Genomic DNA, 11,891 nt, shown 5'->3' with positions numbered 1-11,891 from the left:
GAGACTTTGTTGCTAGGAAACATGGTAAAGAAAGGGAACCTTGGGTTCAGAAACCCATGCCTTTTCCTCCAAAACCATCTAAGAAAAATGATGCTGAGGATTTTGAGCGCTTTGCTGAAATGATTAGGCCTATCTTTTTGCGTATGCGATTAGCTAATGTGCTTAAAACAAATCCTTATGCTAAATATGTGAAGGATATCATTACTAATAAAAGAAAGATACTGGAAGCTGAAATTTCCACCATGCTTGCTAATTATACTTTTAAGGGTGGAATACCAAAGAAACTTGGAGTCCCCGGAGTACCTACTATACCTTGCTCCATTAAGAGAAATTATATTAAAACTGCTTTATGTGATCTTGGAGCCGGTGTTAGTGTTATGCCTCTCTCTTTATATCGTAGATTTGACTTGAATAAGCTGACACCTGCCGAAATATCTTTGCAAATGGCTGATAAATCAACTGCTATATCTGTCGATATTTGTGAGGATGTGCCTGTTGTGGTTGCAAACGTTACTATTTTAACGGACTTTGTTATACTTGATATTCCCGAGGATGATAGTATGTCTATAATTCTTGGAAGACCTTTTCTTAATACTGCAGGGGCTGTTATTGATTGCAACAAAGGCAATGTCACTTTTCATGTTAATGGTAATGAGCATACGGTACACTTTCCGAGGAAACAACCTCAAGTTCATAGTATCAACTCTCTTGGAAAAATTCCATCGATTATATTTGGAGGTTTTGAATTTCCTCTTCCCACTGTCAAGAAGAAATATGATATACTTATTATTGGGGATGTGCATATCCCCATTGAGGTAACTTAGTGTTATTCGAAATTTCTCCGGTTTGATGATTATCGGAATGAGTTTGTTAACAAGACTTGATCAACCTTGTTAGTGGATTCTTTTTGATGAGCATGAGATGGATGAAACTAGAAGCACAAACTTCTGTACCCCACTTTTACATTCTGTTATTTATATTAAATAAAGTAAAAATAGTCTTTTCAGTCTGTTTCTTGACTTATCCATGCAATATAAAAATATCCCAAAAATAAAAGTCCTTAGAAGGCCATGCCAATTTAATATGATTTTTTCGGGAATATTTGAGGATTTACTGTGCAAAAATTACTGCGGGAGGAGCTGCCACCTGGCCACGAGGGTGGTGGGCGCGCCCCCCCTCTAGGGCGTGCCCCCTGCCTTGTGGGCCCACGGTGGCCCTCCTCCACTTATCCCAACACCCATCTTTTTCCTCTGTCTCACACAAACCCGAAAAACCAACTCAAGCATGAGTTCCAGCCACTTTTGCTGTGATTTTCGATCTCCTTGCTCAAAGCACCTCTCGCAAAACTGCTTGGGGAGATTGTTCCTTGGTATGTGACTCCTCCATTGGTCCAATTAGTTTTTGTTCTAGTGCTTTATTCTTTGCAAATTTGTGCTTCTTAGGTGACCCTGTTCTTGAGCTTGCATGTCAAATTTGTATGGTTCCAAGTAGTTCTAATGCTCGATATAGGCTCTAGGCACTTGTAGGAGTAGTTACTATCAGTTTTATTGAGTTTGGTTAATTTTATTTTGAAGTTACTGAAAATTTCAGAATTTTTCAAAGAAAAAACAATATGCTTAGGAAGATGTTCCAAGGTGGTTCCTCTAAGAAGCAAGGACCCAGGATTGCTATGCACGATGCTGACGAGGATCCACCAAGAGACGCTCCATTACGGCCTTGTGAATGGCCGTCAAAAAATTTTATGGACCGTGCGGGAATTAAAGAAGAATTCAAAGCATATTTGCGCAATGCCGGTCTTGAGGATTTTGAGGCTAACAAATGCCCCCAGTATCATGATCTCACAAGTTCATTTGTGAGGAGGTTTGAGTATTCATCTTCGCATAATTCTCCTTCAGTCATGTTTGATCTTTATAAAAATCTTATACCATGGACCTAGAGGATATCACTCTTGCTTGCAAACTTCCATCATGGGGTAGTGTTAGGGATCCCCCTAAATCTGAATTTAGAAACTTTCTTGCTAGTATAACTGCAGGGGAATCTAGAGATATAACGCAGGCTACCATAGGGAGCATTCACTTTCCTGCTATACATTATTTTGCTCTCTTCATCGGTAGATGCATAAATGCTAAGGATGAAGCATGTCACATGTGTGTCCCTGATCTTAGCATTCTTAGGAGTGCTGTGTTAGGAGACCAATCTTATCATATGGGAGCCATTGTAGCTCGTAGGTTGCATCATAATAGACATAATGGAGATTTCTTTGGAGGAATTTATGCAACCTGCTTAGCTCATTTTCTTGAGATAGACATTCATGAGGGTGATACGGAGTTGCCTCCTACATATTTAGCTTATAACTCTATGGCTTCGCACCAGTTTGTCGAGAGGCCTGAATCACCTCTCTTATATCGTTTAATTTTTGATAAACAACGTGTTTTCCGTATTACTCTCCCTACTCCTGCCTTCTTTGATTCACAGACAAAAAGAATATATGTTATTACCAAAGAGGAGGCAGAAGAGTACGAGAGGAGAGCGGAGGCAGCTCGACTCCACGCTGCAGCTCAGCAGGCGATAACCGCTGCACATCAGTATGATCCCAACTATTCCTCCTCATCACAGTACAACCCCAACAACTATTATTATGGATATCTGCCAGGCCAGCTGTGGCCATAGACCAACTTAGGCAAAAAGCCTAAGCTTGGGGGAGTACATATTTCTCACCGACATTACATTTATGTTCACACACACTCATTGCTAGATGTCGGTGTTCATACTTTTTCATTGTAATATCCATGCTAGTTTATTTTCTTTTTCCTGCTTTCTTCTTGTGTGTTTGTTAAACCTTAAAAAAATTAGTAGTAGTTTATTTTTCTGTTGTAGTAGTAATAATTAAAAAGAAAACCCAAAAATATTTCTCGTTCTTCTTTTGCTTGTTGGGAGCTTTCCCGTGTAAATAGTTTTATCTCTTTTCTTTTATTTGGGGGTCAGTAGGAGAAGACCATAATTAAATTGTTGAAGTGGCTCTTATATGCATTATTGTTGATTTAACCCAGAGCCCATATTGCCTTGTCTTCTCCTGTTTATTGAATGCTCACAGATTCCAGTTTAGTCCAATGCATGTACACTCTTATTATTATTCACACCGTTCGGTCGTGCAGGTGAAAGGAAATTATGATGATATATGATGGACTGACTGAGATGAGAAAAGCTGGTATGAACTCGACCTGTTTTGTTTTTGTAAATATGATGGGTCCCTCGTTCTTGATTCAGCTTATTATGAATAAACATGTTTGCAATGACAATTAGAGATCATAGTCGCTTGTGCCATGCTTGATTAGCTATGAGTTATAATGGTTTACCTTGTGTGCCAACATGCTATTGAGATGATTATGATGTGGTATGATGGGGTGGTATCCTCCTTTGAATGATTTAAGTGACTTGACTTGGCACATGTTCACGCATGTAGTTGAAACAAATCAACATAGACTTCACGATATTTATGTTCATGGTGGATTATATGCTACTCATGCTTGCATCCAATGTTTATTAATTTTAACGCATGTACATGGCTTTTGTCGCTCTCTAGTTGGTCGCTTCCCAGTCTTTTGCTAGCCTTCACTTGTACTAAGCGGGAATACTGCTTGTGCATCCAATCCCTTAAACCCCAAAGTTATTCCAGATGAGTCCACTATACCTTCCTATATGCGGTATCTACCTGCCGTTCCAAGTAAATTTGTATGTGCCAAACTCTAAACCTTCAAATAAACATTCTGTTTTGTATGCTCGAATAGCTCATGTATCAACCAAGGCTGTCCTTATCTTCCGTGTTAGGCGGGTTATTCTCAAGAGGAGTGGACTCCACTCCTCACTCACGAGAAAATGGCTGGTCACCGGGATGCCCAGTCCCATGCTTTATGCAAACCAAATCAAAATTAATTGCAAACAAAACTCCCCTTGGGACCTGATGTATGTTGGAGGCACTCGTTGTTTCGAGCAAGCCATGGATTGATGCTTGTTGGTGGAGGGGGAGTATAAGCTTTACCATTCTGTTTGGGAACCGCCTATAATGTGTTTAACATGGAAGATATCGCCATCTCTTAGTTGTTATGTTGACAATGAAAGTATACCGCTCAAAATACAATTTATCTCTATTTCAAAACCGAGCTCTGGCACCTCTACAAATCCCTGCTTCCCTCTACGAAGGGCATATCCATTTACTTTTATGTTGAGTCATCACCCTCTTATTAAAAAGCACTAGTTGGAGAGCACAGCTGTCATTTGCATTCATCACTATTAATCTATGTTGGGTGTGACTATGATTGGATCTCTTTTACCATGAATTACAATGTCTAGTCAGTCCTTGATCTTTAAAGGTGCTCTGCATTTATGTTTTGCGGTCTTAGAAAGGGCTAGCGAGATACCATCTTGTTATATCATATTATGATTGTTTTGAGAAAGTGTTGTCATCCGAGATCTATTATTATGACTTGCTAGTTGATTATGCTATTGATATGAGTAATTATGAGACCTGAGAACTATTGCAAATGTGGTTAGTTATGATCTATGCTGAAAACTTGAATGCTGGCTTGACATAGTTACAATAACAAGAGCAAACAGAGTTTGTAAAAGTTTTTCTTTCTTTCTTTCAGTTTGTCAACTGAATTGCTTGAGGACAAGCAAGGGTTTAAGCTTGGGGGAGTTGATACGTCTCCGTCGTATCTACTTTTCCAAACACTTTTGCCCTTGTTTTGGACTCTAACTTGTATGATTTGAATGGAACTAACCCGGACTGACGCTGTTTTCAGCAGAATTGCCATGGTGTTGTTTTATGTGCAGAAAACCAATATTCTCGGAATGACCTGAAACTCCATGGAACATCTTAGAATAAATAATTATAAATCCTCGCCAAAGATGAAGACAAGGGGGCCCACACCCTTCTCACGAGGGTGGGGGGCGCGCCCCCCTAGGGCGCGCCCCCTACCTCGTGGCCCCCCTGGATGCCCTCCGACGCCAACTCCAACTCTATATATTTGCTTTCGGAGAGAAAAAATCAGAGAGAAGAAATCATGGCGTTTTACGATACGGAGCCGCCACCAAGCCCTAAAACCTCTCGGGAGGGCTGATCTGGAGTCCATTCGGGGCTCCGGAGAGGGGGATTCGTCGCCGTCGTCATCATCAACCATCCTCCATCACCAATTTCATGATGCTCACCACCGTGCGTGAGTAATTCCATCGTAGGCTTGCTGGACGGTGATGGGTTGGATGAGATTTATCATGTAATCGAGTTAGTTTTGTTAGGGTTTGATCCCTAGTATCCACTATGTTCTGAGATTGATGTTGCTATGACTTTGCTATGCTTAATGCTTGTCACTAGGGCCCGAGTGCCATGATTTCAGATCTGAACCTATTATGTTTTCATGAATATGTGAGTTCTTGATCCTATCTTGCAAGTCTATAGTCACCTACTATGTGTTATGATCCGGCAACCCCGAAGTGACAATAATCGGGACCACTCCCGGTGATGACCGTAGTTTGAGGAGTTCATGTATTCACTATGTGTTAATGCTTTGGTTCGGTACTCTATTAAAAGGAGGCCTTAGTATCCCTTAGTTTCCAATAGGACCCCGCTGCCACGGGAGGGTAGGACAAAAGATGTCATGCAAGTTCTTTTCCATAAGCACGTATGACTATATATGGAATACATGCCTACATTACATTGATGAATTGGAGCTAGTTCTGTGTCACCCTATGTTATGACTGTTACATGATGAACCGCATCTGACATAATTATCCATCACTGATCCGGTGCCTACGAGTTTTCCATATACTGGTTCTCGCTTATTTACTTTCCCGCTGCTACTGTTACAATTACTACAAAATACCAAAAATATTACTTTTGTTGTCTTTACTTTTGTTGCCGCTACCACCACTATCATATTACTTTGCTACTAAACACTTTGCTGCAGATACTAAGTTTCCAGGTGTGGTTGAATTGACAACTCAGCTGCTAATACTTGAGAATATTCTTTGGCTCCCCTTGTGTCGAATCAATAAATTTGGGTTGAATACTCTACCCTCGAAAGCTGTTGTGATCCCCTATACTTGTGGGTTATCAACGTGCTTCTTCAATCTCTGATCTTCCTGCTCCAGTCGCCTAAACTAGCGTCGGCGGGACTGCCTGCTCCCTCCTCTTGTGGCCTGCTGTGATGCCGCGCGGGCTTCCCTGGCCCACCCTACTCCCTCCGCTGGCCTGGCCGCACGCAATCAACTGCCTCCTTATTACGCGAAAAAAATGATTCCTCCCACTGCCATCTGGGGCGCACCGGTTGGGAGGCTGACCTGTGAGCCTACTAAGTTGACGCGTACGCAGGGCTTGTCAACTTAGTCAACAAACGATTCTACCAGCAGTAACCGTTGGATTTTAATCGAACGGTCCTGCTCCTTCTTCAATCGCTGCTCTTCTTGCACCAGCCGCCCAAACCAGCGCCGAGGAGACCGCCTGCTCCTGCCTCCAGTGGCCGGCTGTGCTGCGTTGAGGCCTCATCGCCCCCTACTACTCCCACTGCTAGCCAGGCCCTGCGGCGATGGCAGCCCCACACCGCAGCCGAACCAGTGAACCCTCGTACTCCTCTCCGCGTGGGCATGCACGGCCGCGTCTTCCCCGGCTCCGTATCGTCCCCTTCCTAGGCCTCTCCGTTGTCCATCGCCTTGGTGCTCTCGGCGCGGCGTGGTCAACATGGTCAACGACATTCCATCGGAAGAGTACTGTACGTGGAGAGGCTGACAGTTGGGTCCATGGCCACATCCCAGTTTTTTTGTGATTTGCCAAGTAAGTCGCTTTGTCAGGCCTGTTGGGCTGCAAATCTTACAAGACGAGGAGAGCTTTCATTCGGCTGGCCGAGAAAATGGCCCATCAGTAATGAGAAATGGGATGTACATTTTTAAAACACATCAAACCGACAATTAGTTTCAAATATCTTTTTTTCCATTTCGAGATTTTAAATTACATTAATTTTTATGTGTGGAGAATTTATTGGATTTTATATTGATATACATTTATTTTTAAAATCAGTTTGAATGTGAGTCAAAATTTCAGGATTAAAAACAGTTCGGACCGCACCGAAATATGCAAAATTTCGTATAATTTTTTAACCGTGGCCACAATATGGGCTGTAATGCTAACAAAAAGAATATGGGCTCCAAAAAAACCTTAATAATTAGCAAATGGGATGTAAATTATTAGAAATAATGGCAGATGGGTTGTATGCTGTTTTCCACAGATTTGAGGCTTTCCTAAAAAAGGTTGACGCACAAGCAGTGACTGTTGGATGGCCATCCAACGGCCGTCGTGCTTCTTCAATCTCTGCTCTTCCTGCTCCAGCCGCTCAAACAAGCGCCGGCAGGACTGCCTGCTCCCTCCTCCCCGTGGCCCGCTCTGCTGCCGCGCAGGCCTCACCGCCCCACCGTACTCCCGTCGCTGGCCTAGCCATCCCTCTACTCACCCACACCTGCTGTTATTCTCCGACGACGGCAGACGAACCAGTAAACCCTCGTACAGTCGTACTCCCCTCCGCGTGGGAAACAACTGTCGAGTCTTCCCTGCCTCCGTGTCGTTCCCTTCCTAGGCCTCGCCGTTGTCCACTGCCATGGTGCTCTCGGTGTGGCCTGGTCAACATGGTCAACGACCGACATGCATCTGAAGTGGACTGTACGTGGAGAGGCCGACAGCTAGGTCCACGGTCGCACTCAAGGAAATGCCTCCTTATTACGCGCAAAATAATGATTCCTCCACCTGACATCAGGGACCCACCGAAAGGGCCTCTGTATTTCACGAAAAAATGTTACTGCCGCTGACAGCTCGGACCCACCAGCTATATCTTCGCATGCAAGGAAGTGCCTCCTTATTATGCACAAAAAATGAATACTCCCCGTGTTAGCTGGGACCCAGTATAGTGGCAGGCTGACTTGTGGGCCTACTAAGTTGACGGGGATGGAGGGCTTTGTCAACTTAGTCAATATGCACGATTCTAGCTCCAGTGACCGTACGATATCCATCCAACGGCCGTAGTGCTTCTTCAACCTCTGGTCTTCTTGCTCTAGCCGCCCAAACTAGCGCCGGTCGTGCCTCGTGCTCCTGCCTCCCGTGGCCGGCTGCGATGCGGCGAAGGCCTCACCGCCCCTACTACTCCCACCGCTGGCCAGGCCATCCCTCTACTCACCCACACCCCCTGTTATTCTGCGGCGACGGCAGCCTCACACCGCAGTGAACCAGTGAATCCTCGTACTCCTCTATGCGTGGGCATCCACTGACACGTCTTCCCCGGCTCTGCGTCGTCCCCTTCCTAGGCCTCGCTATCGTCCACTGCCCTGGTGCTCTCGGCGCGACGTGGTCAACATGGTCAAGGAACGGCTTCCATCGGACGTGGACTGTACGTGGAGAGGCTGACAGCTGGGTCCACGGCCGCAGCAAGGAAGTGCCTCCTTATTATGTGCAAAATAATTATTCCTCCACTTGACAGCGGGTACCCACCGGACGGGCCACCGTATTTCATGAAAAAAATGTTTCCCCCTGACTGCTGGGACCCACCAGCTACATCTTCGCACGCAAGGAAGTGCGTCCAGGAAAAAAAACTATTTGCCCCCCTGATTGCTGGGACCCACTATCTACATCTTCGCACGCAAGGAAGTGCGTCTAGGCAAAAAAAATTCGCCTCCTTGACTGCTGGGACCCACCAGCTACATCTTCGCAGGCAAGGAAGTGCCTGACAGTCGGGACGCACCTGGTCGAAGCGTACGTAGCATTGTCATTCTGGTCGCGAACGTGTACATACATATATACTGGTGGATGTAGAGGCACGCACGTGTCGTAGTAGAGGCGCGTACGTGTCGTAGTAGAGGCGCGCACGTAGCATGTACATGTACGTACAACGGCCATGGTGCAAGAAAGAAAATACGGCCACGTATGTGTACATACGGGCAGGGTCTCGAATGCCTACTCGCGCATATGTACGGCCAGGGCTCGTGTACATGGCTGGGTCGGAACGGAGAAACAACATCGTCGTCGTGTTCATGGGGAGGCAACGGAATGCGTCGTGTTTATGGGGAGGCAACGGAATGCGCCGTGTTCATCGGGAGGCAACGGAACGCGTGGGAGCCAACCGGCTGGGTCGGAACAGAATGCGTGGTCGTGTCGGAGGGCTTGGATGGAACAGGCGATGGGAATGAGGCTTGGCATACCGCACAACGGAGGAAATGGACTTCCTACGTCCGGAACGGGGTCCTGTTGATCGGGAGGGGTCTGGCGTACCACAAAACGGAGGAAACGGACCTCCTACGATCGGAACGGGGGTCCTGTTAATCGGGAGGGGTGTGGCGTACCGCAAAATGGAGGAAACGGACCTCCTATGGTCAAAACGAGGGTCCTGTTGATCGGGAGGGGTGTGGCGTACCGCAAAACGGACGAAATGGACCTCCTATGGTCAAAACGGGGGTCTTGTTCATCGGCAGGGGTGTGGCGTACCACAAAATGGGACTCCACGGGATACTGTTCATCTCCACCGTCGACCTCCTCTAGCCTCCACGGGCTATCGTCGACCTCCTCCAGCCTCCACGGGCTCCTGTTCATCCAGCCTCCACCGCGCGCTACTCCACCGGCTACTGTTCAACCACCCCTCCACCGTCTACTGTTCATCCAGCCCTCCACACCACGGGGTCCTGTTCAACCACCCCTCCACGGGCACCCCTCCACCGTCTACTGTTCATCCAGCCCTCCACCACACCACGGGGTCTTGTTCATCCAGAGGCAATGCCATCGCTCACCGTTCATCCAAACCCCCCGCAACGCTCACTGTTCATCCCAGAGGCAGCATCGATCGGCTTCATTAGCAGTAGTAGCGAAGGAATCGCTCGATCGGGTTCAGTTAACAGCCATCGATCGATTGCTCGGGTTCAGTAACGCGTAGCCTGCAGTGCAATCGCTCGGGTTCAGTTAGAGCCCAACGCCTCGCTCGGGTTCAGTTAGAGCAAACGCCTCGCACACACGCGCGTACGTGTACGAGAGAAACGCGCATCGCTCGGCCCCCGACCTCCCACCGTAACCGGGAACTCCCCGAAATTTTCCTCCCCCTCGCTTCTACCATGGTTTTTTCTGTCATGGACGGCCCAAAGAATGTCATGCAACTGCGTCTCCGGCCCGCCCAGGACGAAGAGCCCATTTTCTGTCATGATTTTTTGTCATAGAAGTAGGAGCCCACCACATCTATGATGATACCGGGTTTTGTCACAATTTTCGTCATAGAAGTGTCATATGTATGACTGAATTTTTTTTCGTTCGGCCCAAAATGTCATGGATGTGTCTTTTTTTGTAGTGCTAGATGCATGCTGGATAGCGGTCGATGTGTGGAGTAATAGTAGTAGATGCAGGCAGGAGTCAGTCTACTTGTCACGGACGTGATGCCTATATACATGATCATGCCCAGATATTCTCATAATCATTCACTTTTCTATCAATTGCTCGACAGTAATTTGTTCACCCATCGTAATACTTATGCTATCTTGAGAGAAGCCACTAGTGAAACCTATGCCCCCCGGGTCTAATTTCCATTATACAAGTTTCCAATCTATTTTATTTTGCAATCTTTACTTTCAATCTATATCATAAAAATACCAAAAATATTTATCTTATTATTATTATTATCTCTATCAGATCTCACTCTTGCAAGTGGCCGTGTAGGGATTGACAACCCGTTTATCGCGTTGGTTGCGAGGTTCTTATTTGTTTGTGTAGGTACGAGGTCACTCGCGCGTGGTCTCCTACTGGATTGATACCTTGGTTCTCAAAAACTGAGGGAAATACTTACGCTGCTTTACTGCATCACCCTTTCCTCTTCAAGGGAAAACCAACGCAGTGCTCAAGAGGTAGCATTGCTCGATAGTAATTTGTTCACCCACCGTAATACTTATGCTATCTTGAGAGAAGCCACTAGTGAAACCTATGGCCCCCGGGTCTATTCTCCATCATACAAGTTTCCCATCTACTTTATTTTCTAATCTTTACTTTTAATCTATATCATAAAAGTACCAAAAATATTTATCTTATTATTATCATCTCTATCAGATCTCACTCTTGCAAGTGGCCGTGAAGGGATTGACAACCCCTTTATTGCGTTGGTTGCGAGGTTCTTATTTGTGTGTGTAGGTACGAGGTGACTCGCGCGTGGTCTCCTACTGGATTGATACCTTGGTTCTCAAAAACTGAAGGAAATACTTACGCTGCTTTACTACATCACCCTTTCCTCTTCAAGGGAAAACCAATGCAGTGCTCAAGAGGTAGTAAGAAGGATTTTTGGCGCCATTGCCTGGGAGATCTACGCCAAGTTAAGACATACCAAGTACCCATCACAAACTCTTATCCCTCGCATTATATTATTTGCCATTTGCCTCTCTTTTTCCTCTCCCCCACTTCACCCTTGCCATTTTATTCGCCCTTCTTCTGTTCGTCTTTCCATTTGCTTTCATGTCCTACTTGGCTCGTTTGCTCGTTTGGTTGGAATAGCTGTTTATTTATTGCTAAACAGAGAACCTAAGATCTATGGATCCTCATCTGCTTGCTAATCTTTTTAAGAGATCCAATTATGATGAACCAATTTCTAGTGAGTTTTGTGCACTAGATTATCTTTATGAATTTTTGCTTGAAATTTGTGAATCTGAAAATTGTGATGAAGTACTTTATGGAGTGATTCATGGTGGATCTTTGAATAGAAAGCATGATTGTAATTATGATAGTATAAATTCTATTAATGTCAATTGTGCTTATAATATGCAAAACCCTAAGCTTGGGGATGCTAGTTTTGCTATGTCTACTACTTGTTGCAATGATCATGATTGGGGTGATT

Source organism: Triticum urartu, chromosome 3, assembly GCF_003073215.2.
Source record: "Triticum urartu cultivar G1812 chromosome 3, Tu2.1, whole genome shotgun sequence".
In the NCBI taxonomy this organism is placed as follows: domain Eukaryota; kingdom Viridiplantae; phylum Streptophyta; class Magnoliopsida; order Poales; family Poaceae; genus Triticum; species Triticum urartu.
This window is presented reverse-complemented; position numbering follows the sequence as displayed.